General features: G+C 37.0%; 1 protein-coding gene across 2 annotated transcripts in view; it reads left to right on the top strand.

Annotated features, from left to right (window-relative positions):
• Nucleotides 1-20,144, top strand: part of macrod2 (mono-ADP ribosylhydrolase 2) — a 785,092-nt gene that overhangs the window by 649,866 nt on the left and 115,082 nt on the right. The gene's annotated exons all lie outside the window — the stretch shown is intronic.

The raw sequence follows: 20,144 nt of genomic DNA, 5'->3' as shown, positions 1-20,144 counted from the left end.
CGATTTGCATGGTATGTATGGATTTTGCTTCAGGGTGTTCAAGAGTGGTTTTAAGACCTCGCTTGGGCTATTTGCCCAAGGTCATTTCTACATCATTTCGCTCACAGACTATTCATTTTTAGGCATTCTATCCTCCCCATTTGAGTCGGAGGTGCAAGAAAGTTTGCATATGCTTTGCTCAGTTTGGGCGCTGCGAGTTTATGTTGACCATACTACCCAGTGGCGTAAGTTAGAGCACTTGTTTGTGTGCTTTGGTGGCCGCAACAGGGGTGTTTCTGTGTCCAAGAAAAGACTGTATCATTGGCAAGTTTGCATCCTGCTTCCCAGGTTCTCTCTGCTGGAACAGGAATAAACTATTTACTGTTTTATTCAGATGCTTTAGCTTGCTTGTGCACTGCTATATGCTTGCCACATGGGCATAGACATTTGGCAGCTACTGTTTGCATGGTGTGAATGTATATCATCCTCAATGCGATTACGCAACTCAAGTTCCTATGAAAGGGAACGTCTCGCTTAAATAAAGCATAAAACTCTGCGTAAGATCGCCATACACTCTATCCTCCATACAGCTGCATAGGCTAGTGCCTTTATGCAGGAAATCTGTGTCTCGTTCCCACTCAGGGAACCAGGGTTACATTTCATGTAACCGAGATTTTTATCTAAAAAAAAATATTCCTCATATTATGCCATATTATTAAAAACATAATAGATACTATATAAGAAAAATAAATACATTTAGCAAAATACAGTTCTAATCTGAATTTAGCGTTGGAGGCATATAAACTGTCTGAAGTTGAAATTGATTGACTGATTCAAACATTAGTGAAGGAAATGTAAGGTAATGTTAACTATTATTACAATTTTCATTATGTATAGTAAATTAAATAAGAAACTCATGGGAAAACATAATTTCATTCAGCTACAACAATGTAGGCGCCCTTTTCACAGTTGGCACTGCCGATAGACAAGATCAGAAATTTATTGTAACTTCCTGTAATTCCTAGTATTACCATGTGTTTTTAGACATGATGTGTTAAATTATCTGAAAAATTTTGAGTAACTGATGTCAAAAGCATCATAAAAAGCAATGTTGTCGTAGATATTAGGGATGGCTACTCGTAAGGGACAGCAATGATCGGTCATGAAAACGATGATCAGTAATGATCTTGCGTGACGTGACTTTTCACTAAATGTGAAATTCATTGACAACTACCCTACAACTATACACAAATGTGTCAGAGGGGCCTTATTTTTAATTTTGAGATTAAATACATTGTGATTTTAAGCTTCTCCTTGACTGTCAGCAGAGAAGTCTCATAGCAACCACACTGCTAAATGATGCTGCAATACTAGCTTTTTTAAAAAAGATTTATGATAAAAGAGATAATTAACCATGTTTTGAACACCTGCCTCTGCCAACGTAAGCTGAACAAGGTTTCTTATCATATAATGTGGGAGCTTTGAGTCATTAATGTATATTATTTAATAAAAGTTTAGTTTATTATTGACAGAAAATCTCCCTGTGTGCTGACTTGTTCGCCTAACGTCACATACCTGTGTCTCGGTGAGATCTGAGCTGAAGATTTCCACATGAGTTTCCAAGTTTGAAGTTCAACATAAAATAGCATTCCATTGCACTTTTCCCAGTTGAACGGTGGAAATTCACACTCTCCGATTTGAATTGAAAGCAGCATAAATCATCACAGAAACAAACTCTAACACAGCGCAGCAATGCTTTTTCCGAGGTAGAGACAGCGCTCAAACACTCCATGCAAGTAGCTGAATGGAACAGAATACAGGGTCTTAAACAACATATTAAAAACACGTTAGTTATGACATCATTGGTCAAGTCAACTTCAGTTTGAAAATACACTGTTCAGCCTGTCACAACAAAAACAGTAGTGCGTGCTTACTAAAATAATTACGGTAATCCGAAGAAAGAGCAGAGATGTTGTGATCATTCTTTCATTGAGTTGGCCAGCGAGTCTTCACATAATGACAAAATATGTTGCATTATGTTTTGATTATGCTATCTTTTGTACATTTTGTACAGATTTTGTTATACAAACGTATAATAATGAATAGGCGAGACTGGAACAACGAGACACAATGCAGCAGCCAAAGACGTATGACTGACATATATGTAAATAAATAGAGTTCTTGGAGTCATGAAAAATATTTTGTTGGCTTAATATTTGCTAGATACTATTTGGCTAGATGTTCCATTTTTTTCTTACTAGAGAATATTTTACTCACATGAATACAAATGGAACCACCCAGTAATCTCTAGATTGATTTTCTTATTTCATAACTTGAAAATGCACATAAATTCATGCAAAGTCATTAGTCAAAATGTGTGAGAATCCTGTCAATACTGAACTTTAGTGCATTAGAACAAGCAGTGTCCCTCTTCAAGCTTGAGAATGTATAAAGAGTGTGAATACCACTGAATAACTGGACAAAAGAGCATTGGAACACACACACTTACATGCCCACCATTCCTTTCAGCTCCGTTGAAGGTCAGGGAAATGGTACAGATGGCATTTTGCACAAAATCAGCAACTTTTCCAAAGTGCGGTCAAATGCACACATATGGTATCAAACTTGCTTGGCTGCCACCCCACAACACATCATTTATTTCTTTTATTCTTTCTTTCTCTCGCTCGCTCTCTCCCTGCTCTGTTTTTCCGGTTCGTCTCACTATCAGACACACACTCACAGGCACTGACCTTCACACCCTCATAGAAAGTGCCACATATGTGGTGTGTGTGTGGGAGAGAAACGGAAAAGGGAGGCCTGTGCTATCCCTCCAATTTCCACAAATCACATCTCTCTCTCTCTCTCTCTCTCTCTCCCCCTCCGTCTTGCTCTCTCTCTAAAAGACGGCTGGTTTTTAAATACATTCTCTCTTTTTCTGCTTAGCCTCACATCTGTGATGCATTTATGTCACAGAGCTAATTGCACCTGATACAAATTAGGGGATTAAATAAATGGTTTGAAATGGGACCACAATTTCACCGTCTGCAAAGACACAAAGGCCTGGTATTTTTGAGCTTACAGTACTCAGGCACCACAAAGTTTTCTTTGTGAGCACAGGCATGGCCTTGTCGGGAGTGAAAATGCACGAGTGAGTTATCTGTGTTTTTAGATTTTCACCATTTTTTCCCAGGAAAAAGATTCAGTTCATTGAAAATTTGTGGCGTAGTGGCTAAAGCACAGGGCTGTTAATCAGAAGGTCACAGGTTCTAACCCCACGCACTTAAATCCAGGTTGTTCCAGGGGGATTGTCCCTATAATAATTGCACTGTAAGTCGCTTTGGATAAAAGCGTCTGCCAAATGCATAAATGTAAATGTAATAAAGAAATTGTATACATTTATCATATTTAAAACACATGTGAAAACCTGCCCTGGCAAAAATGTGACATGAAATATACCTTTTTCATAAGAACACATCTAAACCTTTTGATAAAAATCAGCATTTTTAATATAGTTGACTCTTGTCTTAATGCATACCAGTATGGTTTCATTATATTCACTTGTATTGTTTTTGTGATTACTTCTTCATGTAAAAACAATTCCAACTCTCTCCTACTTTATGTAAACATTATTAAACAATATATATATATATATATATATATATATATATATATATATATATATATATATATATATATATATATATATACAATTGTGAAACACACCCATAAATAGGAGTCAGGAATTGGCTGGTTAGCATCTCCCATTAGCCCCTGCTGGTAGATGCTGGAACGACATCATACTGTGCAACAAATTATGTTTTCCCATTGAAAGCCATTCTTAAATAATAATGTATTGTGACAAAAAAAAAAAAAAAAAAAAAACAATTCCCCAAGCCTAATATAAATTGCAAGTATGTAATTACCTAGTATATGTTTTATCAGTGACAGATCATTTTTGAAGGACTCTTAAAAGCATGAAACGGACATACTATTTTCCCTAACTGTTTCCATTGACTAGTGATTAGTCATGTAATACCTGGTGCCAAAACTGATCATCTATAGACCATTTCAAGGGCTATTTCGCTTTATGGAAGGGATATTTTTGTTCCTTGAACATTTACTGGTAGTTGTCAAACTCATTCAATAAAACAGCAGGAGGCGCTTCATTCATAGTAACGTTAACATAATTAACGTTAACAATGTTAAAATGATTGTAATAGAATGTCATTACTAAAACAACTGCTGTTAAGCGGGACGGCTGGATGGATATGTGCAGTACTAACATCTGTAGCACACATCTTATCTCTGGTAGGTGAACGACATTTTGCCAACTTATAGTAAGTTTAGGTAGAGTTTAGCTGGCTAATTAAGTCAAATATTATTTTATGGGCTATAAAAGTAACTATAGATCGTTCCCGTTATAATGAATGAAGTTGCACAGGTCATTTACATTTTCACTAATTTAGCAGATGCTTTTATCCAAAGCGTCTTACAAATGAGGAACCTAACAAGCAATTTGTCATTCAAAAGTCAACAGTATCTACTGTAACAATATAAAAAAACATTACCTTGTCTGAAAGTCACGTGCCTGCAGCATTAACAGCTTCATTGATTATGACAGGAGAGATCCAATTTTCCTGACCTTGCCGCTAAGGAAATAGATGTGAGCATCTAAACTACAGTACACTTTCATCGGCTCTCTTGTATATGTGCTCAGTATCAACAACATCTCAGAATAAGTTACTTCAGGTAAAAGTTTGATGTTCTTTGAGAAAATGTGTTGACTCAAGTCTTATTTAAAGAATCTGTTAATGACACTTATGATTCGCTACAAATGATTCGCTAATCATTTTATTTTGACAATTCTGGGTTGTAAAAATGCAGCTACTGGAAATGCTTCAGGGCCAGACATGTGCAGTAGCGTTATAATTTATTTGTTATTGTTTACATCCTTTAAATGATCTATAGCAACTTAAAACTCAATCACCAGATGATTGGGGATGCTAACGTAAAGGACTCTCCAGGTTTATTAGAACTCCTTGGTTACAAAACACTCTATGAAATGTTTTTCAATTCCCTTGTGCCAACTGCTGTGAAATCTGGAGGGATTTGTGTCTCAGGGAATCCTCTATTTTCTCTGTCATGTCTGGCTCTTGCTTCATGCTGTTGGTTCATCTCTCACACCATCTGCTTAGTCTGGGTGTCTCTCACGGTGGGACATTTTCCATCTCACACAGACACACACTCCAACGCACTAGCAGTCATCAAGCACACAGTGGCCCCCAGTCTGGGAGCTGACAAACCATGTCCGAGTGTGTTTGATTTTGTGTTTGGGTATCTCCTTAATCAACTAGTAAGCTCGGACAGAATGTTTAGAACATTGACAGCTCTGTTGGTTTGTTGCCTTGCAATTAACATGATCTGCTCTGATTTTATAAAATATTCCTGTTAATAAATAATTATTCATTAAGTGGTTGGATGGATAAAATATACAGTATTATATAAAGTAATTGCATTATGGTGCAATATTTTATGGCGCAATATTTGCTATATTATAGGCCTTATATATTGGTCTTCATCTATATCTCTGTTGTTCCAACCTGTTCCATTCTAGTTCTTCCATTTAGTTGTTTTGCTAAACTTCTGTTGATTTGGCTGAGCCCTGTCGTTCCTCGCTTTCATGGCAGTCAGTCAGGCCGGACTGTTTGTTTTCGCTAGGGTCAGGGGATCTTCTTGTATACACTGCCATTCAAGAACATCTGAATCTGTCTTTTATTGATGTGTAATTGTTGTAATTCGAATAGGAAGATGAGCAATGGCAGTGTGCGTAAGTTTTCTTACAATCTGTAGAATTCCATGAAGAGAGAGAGAAAGAGAGAGGAACATATGGTTGGAGTTAGGCAAGGGGATGTTAGGAGTAGAATACAGCTAGTCTCCCTGCAGGGAATGAGGATATTAAAGAAAGGAAGAGAGAGAAAAAAGAGTGTCTGAAATTGAGAAACATGATATCAGCTCTGTGGAAGGAAAACAAAGTTCTTTTAGCCTCCAGCCATTCCTGTTATTAAAATAGTATCAAGGTTTTATTGAATTTAACATGTTTAGGTTTAGGAGATGCATAAACGTCCTCATTGGTTCAGGACTGAGCTAGAATTCCTATCGACTGCTTTTCAGAACCTTTAGAGATAACATCAGCAATTAAGCGTTACATGCAAAACACTGTGAGTCTTGCCTTGATCCACAAGCATGACAACCATGTATGTGTATTAGCCTTCTAGTCAAAAGTTTTGAACACATACAGTACTCATTCTCTATTTTACTATTTTACACATTTTAGAATACTAATGAAGTCATCAAAACTATAAAATGACACAAATGGATGTTTGGGAATTCTGTAGTGACCAAATCTGTCTTATATTTTAGCTTCTTCAGAGTAGCCTCCCTTTGCCTCAATTACAGCTCTGCACACTTTGGATATTTTCTCAACCAACTTCATGAGGTATCCACCAAGAATGCTTTTTAAACAGTATTAATGGAGTTCTCATTTGTGCTGGCCTATTGTTGTCCTTTGCTATCAAGTCCACCTCGTCCTTTAAAGAAAAAATGTAATTAATTAAAATTTAATTATGAGAAACAAATTCAGTCAAGTGTGTCCAAACTTTTGCCTGGTAATATATGCATATGAAAATTGACTGCAGTGTGCTAGTCAAGGTGTTTTGCATACACCTTCGAAGTTATTATGGATGGGAATTCTCTTCAGTATCACATTAATCTGCATTTCTCTATCAAATAATCCTGTCATTTTCCACCACATTGCCCCTGTTAAGCAGACAATTAGCAGCACCGTCCTCCACTGCATCCTGTACATGCTCACTACGGAATCTGAGAAGGTTAATGCCACTTATGACAGCGTATAACTGGCAGGCATTCATGAGGGACTCTTTGTTTTTCTCTCGTCACTTATCAAACATAAAGACTGTGAAAGTGGTGTGAAGCTGAGGATTAAGATGGTGGGATAGCGGAGTTGTCGATTACAAGGGCTTCTTGCATGAAGCTGTTTCATATTAGATATAAAAGTTTAGAGATATTAGACAAATCTGACCCCTGACTCCAGAAATACTGATACTTCATCAATACTCATACATGTCATATATGTCAATACTCTGTTTTAAATAGTGACTTCAATGGCCAAAAGTTTGGAATAATGTACATATTTTGCTGTTTCGGAAGGAAATTTGTAATTTAATTCACCAAAGTGGCATTCAGCTGATCACAATGTATTGTCAGGACATTACTGATGTAAAAAACAGCACCATCACTATTTGAAAAAAAGGCATTTTTGATCAAATCTAGACAGGCCCCATTTCCAGCAGTCATCACTCCAACATTACTCCTTGAGTAATCATGCTAAATTGCTAATTTGGTACTAGAAAATCACTTATCATTATATCAAACACAGTTGAAAGCTATTTGGTTTGTTAAATGAAGCTTAAAATTGTCTTTGTGTTTGTTTTTGAGTTGCCACAATATGCAATAAACTGGCATGTCTTAAGGTCAATATTAGGTAGAAAATGGCAAAAAAGAAACAGCTTTCTCTAGAAACTCTTCAGTCAATCATTGTTTTGACGAATATAGGCTATACACTGAAGATTTCATACAAAGGTTCACAATACAGTCTTCAAAGACAAAGGCCAACTGGCTCTAACAAGGACAGAAAGGACAACAGATAATTGGAAAAGAGTGTTAAGGATCTTAACCCCATTGTTCTTTTGTGGGATCAACTAGACTTTAAGGTGCTTGAATGTCTGACAAAACAGCCACATCTATGGCAAGTGCTACAGGAAGTTTGGGGTGAAATATCACCTGAGTGAGAACACATTTTTAATGTCCTGACTATACATTGTGATCAGTTGAATGCCACTTTGGTGAATAAAACTACCAATTCCTTTCCATAAGAGCAAAATCTTTTGGCTGCCAGTTTATTTATTTTAAATTACTATAATTACACAATTTATCCTCTGAAATAATAAATTGGTTATACATTTTAAGAAGATTAAATTTGTTAACATTAGCAAAGGTATTATCAATTATATTTTTTACAGCATTTATTAATCTTGTTAATAATTATTACTAATTTATAAAAATACAATTATTCATTGTTAGTTCATATTGGTTCATAATGCATTAACCAATGTTAATATACATGTATACAACATTTAATGTTAAAAATGTATAATTAAAGGTTGACATTAATATTAACCAATATTTATAAGTGCTGAAAAAGTATTGTTCGCTGTTTATGTAAACTAATGTAGTAAACTAATGTTGACTTTTACAGTTGTCAAGTGTTTTCCATAGATTTCTATATAGATATATTTTTTATTGGTTGATATCAGCAAAGTTAGTCTTGATAGTGCCAGTATCAGACTAAAAAAAACTAGATTGGCATTTCCTAAAGGAAATACCACTGCTTGAAGGCAGCAGAAGAATAGTGTTAAAGTTTTAGGTAAACGTAGGTTTTTAACTTCAGCTCTGTGTAAATGTAATGCTGCATCAGAATTGCTTTGACATTTTTATGACTCTCTGTGTGTGTTTGAGGAATATTAGTGCATTGCTGTCTTTCAAGCACTGTAATAAAAATAGAATGTTTGAGGAACATCGAAACTAGTAAATGGTATCGGCCATCCCTACTAGACACCCGACCTGAGATCAGTTTTGTGTCTGTATGTGTTTTTCCTTGACAGTTTTGTCTAGAAGAACTGATCCATGGTGGCTTTATCCCAGTGCTTAATTTACAAGATACTTACTGTAAGATTTATTCCTATTCACCTTATTTAGCCCTGCCCCTTTTCAGCAATCCACTCTTCCGAATTTTGTCATCTAACTGCCTGTGTGCATTGAAGCTACTGAGAAGAGTCGATCTAAATGGATTTCATGTGGAAGTACAGAAAGTATTTTTTCATCAAGAGTAGATGGTGTGAGTCTACACCGTACCTCTATAACATGAAAATGCTTGTGAGGTGTTTTTCTGTCACTGTACAAGTTTGTTATCCGACACTCACAAAGGTAAATTGGACATGGCAGATACACTGCACTTTTTCACGATACAAGTGTTTCTTTGTTATACGTGTAATTCTGCTAAATTTTGTAGGGTTAAAATGTGTAGTTGACATGACATTTCAAACAGGACAGCTTGCATTATTTAACATGCAAGTGCATGACATTAAAGAAAATTATTTGTTCTTTTTTAAGAAGCTTTAATATGATTAAAATAATTGTAAAAGCAGTATTATATAAAACATACACTTGTGTGTGTGTGTGTGGGCAGGTTTAGGTGGTTTATGAGGATATTTATTTTAGGTTACAAACTGGTAATTACAAGGCTATTATGCTATAAATGTGGTTTACGAGGACATTTCTATTGTCCCCATAATTCAAATCGCTTAAAAAACATTCTAAACTATTTTTTGGGGGGTTTTTTGTGAGGGTTAGGGGATATAATCTATAGTTTGTACAGTATAAAAATCATTATGTATATCATAATGATAGCTGCACCAACGTGTGTGTGTGTGTGTGTGTGTGTGTGTGTGTGTGTGTGTGTGTGTGTGTGTGTGTGTGTGTGTGTGTGTGTGTGTGTGTGTGTGTGTGTGTGTGTGTGTGTGGATAAATGTAGTAGCAGCCCTTCCCCTGTCCCGGTTTAACACTCAAAAAATCTACTCACTTGAACAATAATGCAGTCGTTGGGTGAATGACATGAGAAAATGGTCAGAGGTGTCTTACAGAGATATTTTTAATGCCTTTTATTGTCTCTTGGAGTTTCATGTGCACAGAGGCATATTAGTACATCCACATTGTGAAGGTAAGTTCTTGTGTTTTATGAAGTACTCTTGTTTTAAAATCTCCCTGCTCTGCTCCCAGTTGTTAGGACATCCCCTGAACGCTTTGAAATATTCATCATAACTTTTGGCAACTATACAACCCCCAAATCCACTTCGCTATCCAATTAAACCTAGTCATCAATGAGAAATCTATATAGAAGATGCTAGGCTGGTAGATACTGTAAAAGACAACATATTTAAGATGGCTGTCTTCTAGATTCTCTGGTGCATATTTGTGAATAGTCTGAAAATCTCTGTATCATATTTACATTCTGATGAGTGTACATTTAATATTGAAACAGAAAAACATTAAATAGTGATCCAAACCTTTGATATGTTTTCCATTGTAGTTTCAACTTAACCTCACACTGTGTCTGCAGATTTGGACCGTTAGGCTGACCCCTTACCTTATTACTGTAATGATTTGCAAACACTGAGAATTTTTGTCATTGACAAGGTTAAGAGTAAAATGAGACAACATTGCTCTCCATTCATTGTGTTATAAATACTCTGCTCGGTGTTACAGGACACAGTTGTTCGTTATTAATGTGACGTGACCTGCACAATTTCAGCCATACAAACCCACCTCCTTATTGTCTACCCAGGATATTCAATGGAAACCTATGGGCTCAGGAAAGGGTAAAGGGTGAGCAATGTAACCATGTTATTTTCTCTGAAATCTACACTTGCTCCCCACAGTATGAGCTCTGGAGCCAAAGGGAATGAATGGAAACACATGAGCACTGCAGCTACACAGATTCAGCTGCATTTTAACCACAAAAAAACTTCTGAGAGTTTAAAGAGCCCCTGGCCACTTTAATGAAGACCTTTTCACTATATGGTGCATGGAGGCCAGCTTTAATATATAGTCTTGAAAGGGTTTGAAGGAGACATATAGAAGGATGACCTCCCATCATGCAGTTCTAGCATTGAATGCCTTAAAGATTAGCTTGGCCTTTGCCCTGTTGAACGCATTGTGTCTGGAATGTTTTGTGCGAGCTTAGTAGAAATGTGTGCGTTTTCAGGTGACACAAGATTTTCAGTTATGCTGGTCAAACTAGAATGCTCTAGATTAGGGATTTTCAAAATCAAAGACAGTGGGCCTCCCTTGTGACACAACGTAAACAATGCCCCGATCTGATCTGGAGTGCAAAAAAGGCTGTGCCTAATGCTGTCTAACACTTGCTCCTTCACAACCTGTGACATGTCAGAGATGTGCCGACCCACTGTATTGTCAGAGAGTGGAATAGAATCAAGCTTCACGTATCTTTGGCTGCCGGCAGAATCAGTGTCACCCCGATGTTATGTGCTTTGCCTGCCTTGGCAATATGCAGCGCAACGTGATCTAAAGCTTCAGTGGCCTTTAGATTTAATTTTTTCTGACCTTGAAAGGCTTGAAGTTTTCTTTGGAAAAATTCTGGAGGTTTTCCCGCCACCTCAGCGTGCTTGGTGTCAAGGTGTCTGCGGAGTTTAGCAGGTCGCATGCTGTCATTAGCTTAAATCTCTTGACAAACGACACATAAAGGCTGTGGTGCATCAACTGATCCTGTCCTAAACTTAAATACTGCTTATCGTAATGTCATCTTTTGGGTTTGACCCCTGAAATGGAAGGATTACAATTTGGTGGTCTCAGAAACCACTCATTATAATTAAAGACTAATGCGTCATGTCTGCTTTATTGGCGGGCTTGACAAATATCAGAGATTCTTCATAAAGATTTTTTATAATCTTTTTTTTTTTGCTTATTATTTTCAGAACTGTTTAAATAATGTTTTAATACATATATATATATATATATATATATATATATATATATATATATATATATATATATATATATATATACTTTTAAATACATACAAATGTATTATTTTATATATTTTTTTTATAGCTCTCCATGCCTCCCCTGTCATGCTCTAGCGCCCTATACTTTGAAAAATCCTGCTCTAAATTATTCTAGTCAACTGGATGTTTTTTCTCTGTTGCTCAAGACATTTCATCACTCATCTGAGTGGCTTCATCAGTTGTGGGTGCATATGATTGATGATTCATTGGGACTATCTAGAGGCTATTTTTGTGTGACATCGCAAGAAAACCAGATTTACACAAGATATTTACATTTTCTGGTTGCTCTCTGTAACAGTAAAAGGAGGCAGGAACCGGCTGAACAGTCAATGTATGTTTAATGGTAAAACACAACATGAAACAAATATAAACAAACACAGCAGCGCGGCCGCTTAAGTCTCTCTCTCTCTCTTTCTCTCCCGAAATGGCGCCTCCGGCCCCCCTTTATCTCGCTCTTCTGCTGATCAGCTTATTCAGCACCGGCCGTGCACCCTCACAGCCTGGCCACGCCCTCCTCCTCATCACACTCTCCAACATGTCAATATAATATTTGGTAAATGATTTTAGATCAGTTTGTGATCTCTAGTTAAAATAGAATATGTTATGTGCAAGACTTTTTTATTTGCAGTGTATTGCACATGAAAATTATAAAAACATTAACGTTCCAAACCTAAACACAATCCTGCTTAACAAACACTTCATATAAGGGTATATTCATTTTTAAGTAATTTACATTACTGTTACTGTACTGTTTTGCGTCATCATTAATATCTGACCACCTGATGATGGGAGATAGATAGATAGGTAGATAGATAGATAGATAGATAGATAGATAGATAGATAGATAGATAGATAGATAGATAGATAGATAGATAGATAGATAGATAGATAGATAGATAGATAGATATCTTTTAAATACAATAAATAAAGTATAATTTAAGTACAATTTTATTTAGTGATTTCACTGACTTCGAAACACTCAGTTTGATTTTTTAATATATGTCTGTCTCTGCCTGATAATTTCTGCAGCTCTTTAGCATAAACACTGTAACTGGAAATACTATCTGATCTGGACTCCCATTGTTATGTCCAGAGGTTAAGCTTATATCCTCTTGATAGCGGTCCATCTCCACGCTTCTTGGTCTAAGGCCCAAACTGTGTTCAGTGCCTGGGACCGTCGAGTGGCCCCTTGCCACCTGTGAATGCCAGGGACATAAACAGATAACCAGAGATCTGGACTCCCGCAGGGACAGGACTCATTAAAGTACTGTGAAACAAAATTACAAAGAAGTGACACACTAGTCTTATCAGCTGTGGAAATAATGCACAAAAATGGACCAAAATGCTTTTATGTAGCAGCTGTGATTGATGCTATTGATGGCTTGAATTCAAAGGGTCAGGGTTTGGCTGTTTATCATGGCCCATTTAGTCCTTGTTGGTAGATGCAGTAACTACACCATCTGGTAGCAAAAGGCACCATTTCCATTTATGCCATTCAAAATTGGTCATGTATGCTGAAGCAGTAAAACTATTTTCATATATATTGCAAATATTTCATTAACTTATATACATTCTTTTTGAATTAATTTTATATCCTGTCTACTGCCTTTCACATCATAGCTAAGGATAGTCGCTAGTAAAGAGACTGTAAGCGTTCTTGTGGTGCAATCAGCCAGTCCGTGTTGTAAGGACATAATTTGCTGCAGCTCCAGAGTAGGGTTGCCAACAGTCCCAGCTAATTACCCTCACTTTGGCTGAAATGAAGACACCTGTTTTCCCATATTTTAGCAGAGAGGTGCTCAAGAGGGACCTCTGGACAGACGGTAAACTTACTTGAGGAGGACACTCTCACAACTTCCCTCCTCCCTTTCAGATGGAGATAGGTTTCAGGAGGACACCCGTCCTGTATTAAAACACTTAAAATTCTCAAGTGTCCTGTTTTCACATGGCAAAAAGTTGGCAACCCTACTCCAGAGCAGGGCTTAAAAACCGTTCATGGAACGAAAATGAGAACCAAAAACGAACAGAACCAAAAATGGGAACAGAGTCCCTTCCAATTGATCTGGAGTGAAAACTTTATTTTGGTTAATAATCAGTTAACTTTCTATAAAAGACCAAAGGCTTTATCACAGTACATTTTCTGGATTACACTACATCCTGTTGCCCCAAAAAATGGGGCTTCAGTCTTTTTAGTAGAACATGATAAGCATGTGCATTGATCCAGATGGAAACCGCTGCATCAGACATTTCTTTGCCTAATTGCATGTTGTGGGTGTAGCCCCCCATTACATGATGAAGACCTTTTTGGTAACTATAAATAATTACTGTATATACATGCTGATTAATCCAGATGCAAGGAACAATATTGAGGTAAAAAGTTAATTTCTCAGTTGTTTCCAAGGTTTCACTGAAATATTATTTCTTTATTTATTATTTCCCTTTTCTCCCCAATTTGGAATGCCCAATTCCCATTACTTAGTAGGTCCTTGTGGTGGCGTGGTTACTCACCTCAATCCGGGTGGTGGAGGACAAGTCTCATTTGCCTCCACTTTTGAGACCGTCAATTCACGCATCATATCACGTGGCTCATTGTGCAAGAATTTCACCTACTGTTGCACTTGTGTACATGGTAGTGTGACAATAAAGTGATTTGATGACACCGAGGAGACTCCCAGTATGTGGAGGCTCATGCTACACTCCGCGATCCACGCACAACTTACCACGCACCCCATTGAGAGTGAGAACCACTAATCATGACCACAAGGGTTTTATCCCATGTGACTACCCTCCCTAGCAACAGGGCCAATTTGGTTGCTTAGGAGACCTGGCTGGAGTCACTCAGCACAACCTGAATTCGAACTTGTGACTCCAAGGGTGGTAGTCAGCGTCAATACTCGCTGAGCTTCCCAGGCCCCTCCAGAGAATAAGTTATTTTATATAAGCTACTGTATACTATGCCTGCTTTGATTTCTATGCTGATAATTATAATACAAATTAATAATAATAACAAAAAGCTTTTTATTTTTGCTTATTTTGGGTGAGGCAAGCCCCTTATTTTGAGCTTATTTATCCAGACCAGTCTCCTTTATTTTTTCTTGTGAGATTTGGCAACTCTGCAACAGGTATATCGCCCACCCTTAGCACAGAGTACTGTCATTTTAAAAAGAACGTTATTTTATTTCATTCTAACCGGTTACCAAATGGAAAGGTGGCTGTGGAACACCGGAACCAGAAGAAAAAAAGTTTCTGCTCAAAACTAACAGAAATAAAAAAAACATTTAGTTTTTAATCCATACTCCAAAATAATTAGGCACATGCCATTTGCAGCCAAGCAACTGCCATTAAGATATATGGGTATGCTAATTCATAGCTTTCTCCTGGCACTATAAACCTCCTTGCTTGAAAATAGAAGCAGCAGCGGTTATGTTATATTCAATGGTCACGATCAGAGGATAGCCCGGTCACTGCTCCAACCCATCATGCTGTGTATGCAAGACCGATTTTTACTGGGGGCAAAGCACAAGTGCAAATGGCTGCTTGGTCAATCTTTTATTACCTTTTAACGGATTATAATTGTCTGCTGAGTGCTCTGTCTGCTGTTCCTCCCACAGATGGAAGATGAACCCTTAATCCCTATTCTGGAGGCCATCCCACTGCATTTTCAGTGGGAATCTGAAATCACACACACACACACACACACACACACTTTTCCCACTAGGATGTCTGTAAATGTCTTCTGACAGCCGAGCAGACCGCCGACTTTTCCAACTGTCTTTAAACCTTGTTTTAATGATGATGTCTAGAGCATGTCGGCTCAACACTTTGGAAATGCTTTTCAGATGTGGCAGATTTGGCTGAACCTCTCTTATAAAATATTGGCAGAATTTGATGGTGCTTCATTTTTGTATAGAATATTATTGCTATTAGGGAATAGCTACTGGCATGGTATCATTTTTAAAGAGGTTGGTCTTGAACTTGAACTGTTAATTCCACCAAATTTTAGTTAAGACGACTTTCCCTCCAGAAATGTAACAGCTTGGCTCATACACTCTCTGAAGATATTAAAATTATTTATTACATTAAAGGTGTAATTTCTGTGCCACTAGTTCTGTCAGTTGCAAAAATAATTCTTCCTTGAATGCTCACCTGTCTTCATTGGTCAAACATACAGATAGTCCTGCCTCAAACTCACGCTATTGGCTAAGCCAATGTCAACCTGGTCGGGATTCTCAAATAACCAACAATGCTTTGATAGTGCCACAGTGTTTACAATCTTAAGGGAAATAAATAGGCATGCACCGATCGATCATGCCTAGAATCGGGATCGATCTTTTTTTGCAACACAAAGGGAATCACACATATACTGCTCCTCTAATGAATGAGTGCTTGCTCAGCCATTGAAGTATGACAGAGTAGCCTTTGGAGGGTGAGTTGTTGGCAATTCTAAGCATTCACGGGTGTAAACTTTCAGACATGATGTAATTCACATGAATATGCCGTTTTCGTTTTAAAAATGTGTAAGAATTGCACATGTATTATATTAAGTTGCCAATTTTCTAGACTCATTTTAAGGTAGTTATTCTGACTCGCTGCACAGTAAGCAGAAATAAAGATGCTGCTAACTGGTATAAAACTGAATTAAACAACAATAAAGCATGTAAATACAAATCTGAGTACACGTGATGTAACTCATGACTATCAGACGTTGTGTGGAACAATAGAAACTGCTTTGCGGTCATGTGCACTTTCAGCTTCACTTCCTTCAATATGCTAACACGCGGTGTCAATCAAATATGCATGCTCTCCAGGTGATCTCAGTATCTCATCAGTCACTCATCGCAGCGCTATTCTGTGAGGATCCCAATTTAAATCAGATTCATGTTTGAAAAAATACCACTAATAACAAATATAACTGTATTTCAAAAACAGCTCTGTGTCTTCACGCATTTGCTTAATAATTAGTGATTTGTGTTACAACAAGATGTCAAAGAGAGTAAACAAATCAGATATTAATGATTTCTCACTGGACCGGTTTTAGAGTTTGTAATGGATATATTTGTCTTATTTTTGAAAGTATCTCTGCTGTGTGTGATGCTGTCATGTTTTTTATTGGTTGCCAATGTCACAATGACCTTTGGATATTGACAGCAGAACTGTTAATAACTGTTTTCAATACAAATAAATGTTAGCAATTCACAATTAATGTAATTTGGTAATACTTTACAAAAAGGTTTCATTTCTTTAACATTAGTTAATGCATTAGGTATCATGAAGAAACAATGAACTTACAGCATTTATTAATTATAATATTAGTTAATAAAATACTATTGTTCTTTGTTAATTCATGTAGTGCATTAATGTGCATTATCTAATACAACTTTTGATTTTTAAAATGTATTCGTATATGTTGTAACTAACATTAAGTTCATTAGTTCATGTTAACTACTATAATATTGTTAAACAATGTTAAAAAAATAAAAGATTTTGTAAAGTGTTACTGTAATTTTACTGTGGGGCATAAACTTTTAACTGCAGCATATAACTTGCAAAAGTATGGCAAATAGCACTTTTAAAAAAAATTGATTTTTGGTTTTCCCTTCATATCTGAAAAAGGAAAAAAGAGCGTCTCTTCTAAACTCCAGTCTCTATTCAAACGCTTACGTTTTCCCCCTCTGGGCATCTGGATGATAAAGAGGGTTATTGTGTCATTTCCTGCCCGCATGACATGGGCTGCAGTGGGTAAAGCTGTCTGCTGACCTTCCCTACTCCCGTGATCTGGAAATGAAGTCTCCAACAGTGGCACATCCTGCCATCTGTCTGTGTCATGTGCTGCAGATGCCCACGGCTGGGTACCATGCAGACTGGTATGACAACCTGAGGGCAGGCACCAGGAATCAAGAGATCAGCAGCTCTAATGGGCCAAGTCGCTATGTTTACAGCAATCTTGAAGTGATTTCTTTTTTTGGGGGGGGGGGGGCATGGCATAAATATAAATATACATGTGTGCTTATAGGCAGTCTGGAGTAAAAAGTAGCCCAGTGAAAAATTTGCTTTGTGTGTTGCCAGAAAATTAGCATGCCCTCAGTTGTCGTGTTATGCCCGTCGGTTATTCATTGTTTACTTAACCCACTTGACTCGTTTGAGAGTTTATTTTCTTTATTTATTCTGGTCTCATTGGAATAGCATTGTTAGCCAATCTTGGAGGAATTAACAAAGGATCAGTGTTGCAAGAGTGGAGATGAGAGGAAGAGATACAGAAAACCCAAAGAGAACAACGTTTAGGCTACAGAGATAATCAAATGAAGATCACCTTAAGGAAGTTTATTTCACCTGCACATGCGGTTTGGCTTGGGGAAAAGAATCACATTGTTGTTGGAGGGCCCTGACAAACATTTGACTGGTTTGAGTTACGATTGTTTTCTCTTGAGGATGGAACACATTATAATTAGACCTAATGTCCCGTCTCAGTGTCCAAAACTGATGTACTTAGTTTGGCCCTTCTTTTTCCATGGGAAAAAATATTTTTGGAGAAGTCCAGTTGTAAATGTTTATATATACCTGATCTATGGCATCAGAGGCAGCATACAGGGTACATTTCAATCTTTTACAAGTCTTTTTTCACTCTTAAAAAAGGGGAAATGTTTAATGTAATACATAATTAAAACAAATGTTGCCTTTTCCATTGTGATGAACTAGGCATTTCCAAGAAACACAGCAGCACAGCATTTAAAGCCAGCACATGGCTAATCAATCCAATAATGGAAACGGTTCCTGTTCGAGACATAGTTAAATGGAACATACTGTATCCAATTTGTTTTAAATACTCACCAACAGCCATGAATCCTGCATTGTTTAGAAGATGTGAACATGTAGACCATTCTTGGCTTGGCTCACTTTCGTGTTTTTCCTGGTCTGTGGTGTTAGGGACGCTGCTTATGATTCACAAACCATGAGGCCTGACGAAATTGGAGCCGATTTTCCAGGTCGTGTGGTTTATGAATCAGCTTGTCAGTTCTTCTCTATTACATTCCCTTATGATGGCTTATGTGCCTTTGCACTTTGCCCTTGGCATTATATCTGATTACTTACCCTGTAAACCTGAAAACCAGAAGGTTCAAGGTTCCTCTTCTAATACAGGGTGACCCCCACCTGCCTCGCTGCTAGGGAATAAAACCGCTGTCAGCAGTTCGTCAGGCGAGTAAATTGACGTTTTTCAGATTGTTGCCCTGGTATGGGGCAAACGCATGATTTGGATCAGGTGTCAGACATTTGAATGAAGAATAGGAGTCTTTATGCAAAGTACACTAAGGGTACGTACAACATGATTGGAGCTATTTATTTCTGGTGTTATGCACTCATACGGTTGCGGTGGACTATTAACCTCATAGCGCTAGCTACTGTATGTAAATGTTTTCTTTGCTAAAACACGGAAATAGGAAAGCAGCTGTCATCTGCATCCCACCAAAATGTTAAAATGAAGCTGTGTGAGGAATAAGGCATAAGGTTTCCCTTTTTGACTATACAAATTTTTGTTTGTATTTGTTTCACTGTGCATACATTTATTTATATGCTGTGAAGGTTTAGCTCTCTGAATGTGATGTATTATGCTTCATTGGCTCTCAGTTGATGTCTCGGAGTGGAAATCCAGGATTGTTTTTTTCCCTGCTGATTTAGTGTAGAAAATGCTTTGATTCTCAAAGCAACTGATTTGATCAGTGGCACACTACAATTGCAGAGATCTGTCATTATTTATTCAACCTCATGTCATTCCAAACCAGCATTATTTGGTTTTGTTTGCTGCTCTTCTCCATACAGTAAAAGTGTATGGGGACAACAGGTGTCAGACAAGAAAACGGTTCTATGAAAAAAAGGATAGTTTGTTTACAATTTGTTTTGGTACATTTATAATACGTTTATCTGTGTGTAAAATATAGAAAAACCTACCTTACTTTCATCTTTTTCCTGTCATTTTGATAGCCCCAGTCCCTGTTAACCTTCACTTTATGGAACAGAGCAATGTGAGCATTCTTCAAAATGTGTCATTTTTTGTTCCACAGAAAAAAGTAAGTCATACCGATTTAAAAAAATGTGATGGTGAGTAAATTATGACAGAAGTTTCATTTTTGGGTAAACTATTCCTTTTAATTCATTCATATGAGTGTGGGTGCACATACATTCTTCTGAAAGTAAACAAGCAAAAAGAAATGAGACAAATGAGTTTTTTAAATACAGAATTATATATATATATATATATATATATATATATATATATATATATATATATATATATATATATATATATATATATATATTCTAAAAACACATAACCCTTGTAGGGGATTTGAGATGTAAAGCTTAGACACAAGTGTTCAGTAACTATAAAGGAGCTATAAATACATTTCTGCACCGTTTACCACTGAGCTCTTTTATAATACGCCGTTATTC

Source organism: Xyrauchen texanus, chromosome 20 (assembly GCF_025860055.1).
Source record: "Xyrauchen texanus isolate HMW12.3.18 chromosome 20, RBS_HiC_50CHRs, whole genome shotgun sequence".
Lineage (NCBI taxonomy): Eukaryota > Metazoa > Chordata > Actinopteri > Cypriniformes > Catostomidae > Xyrauchen > Xyrauchen texanus.
This window is presented reverse-complemented; position numbering and strand designations above follow the sequence as displayed.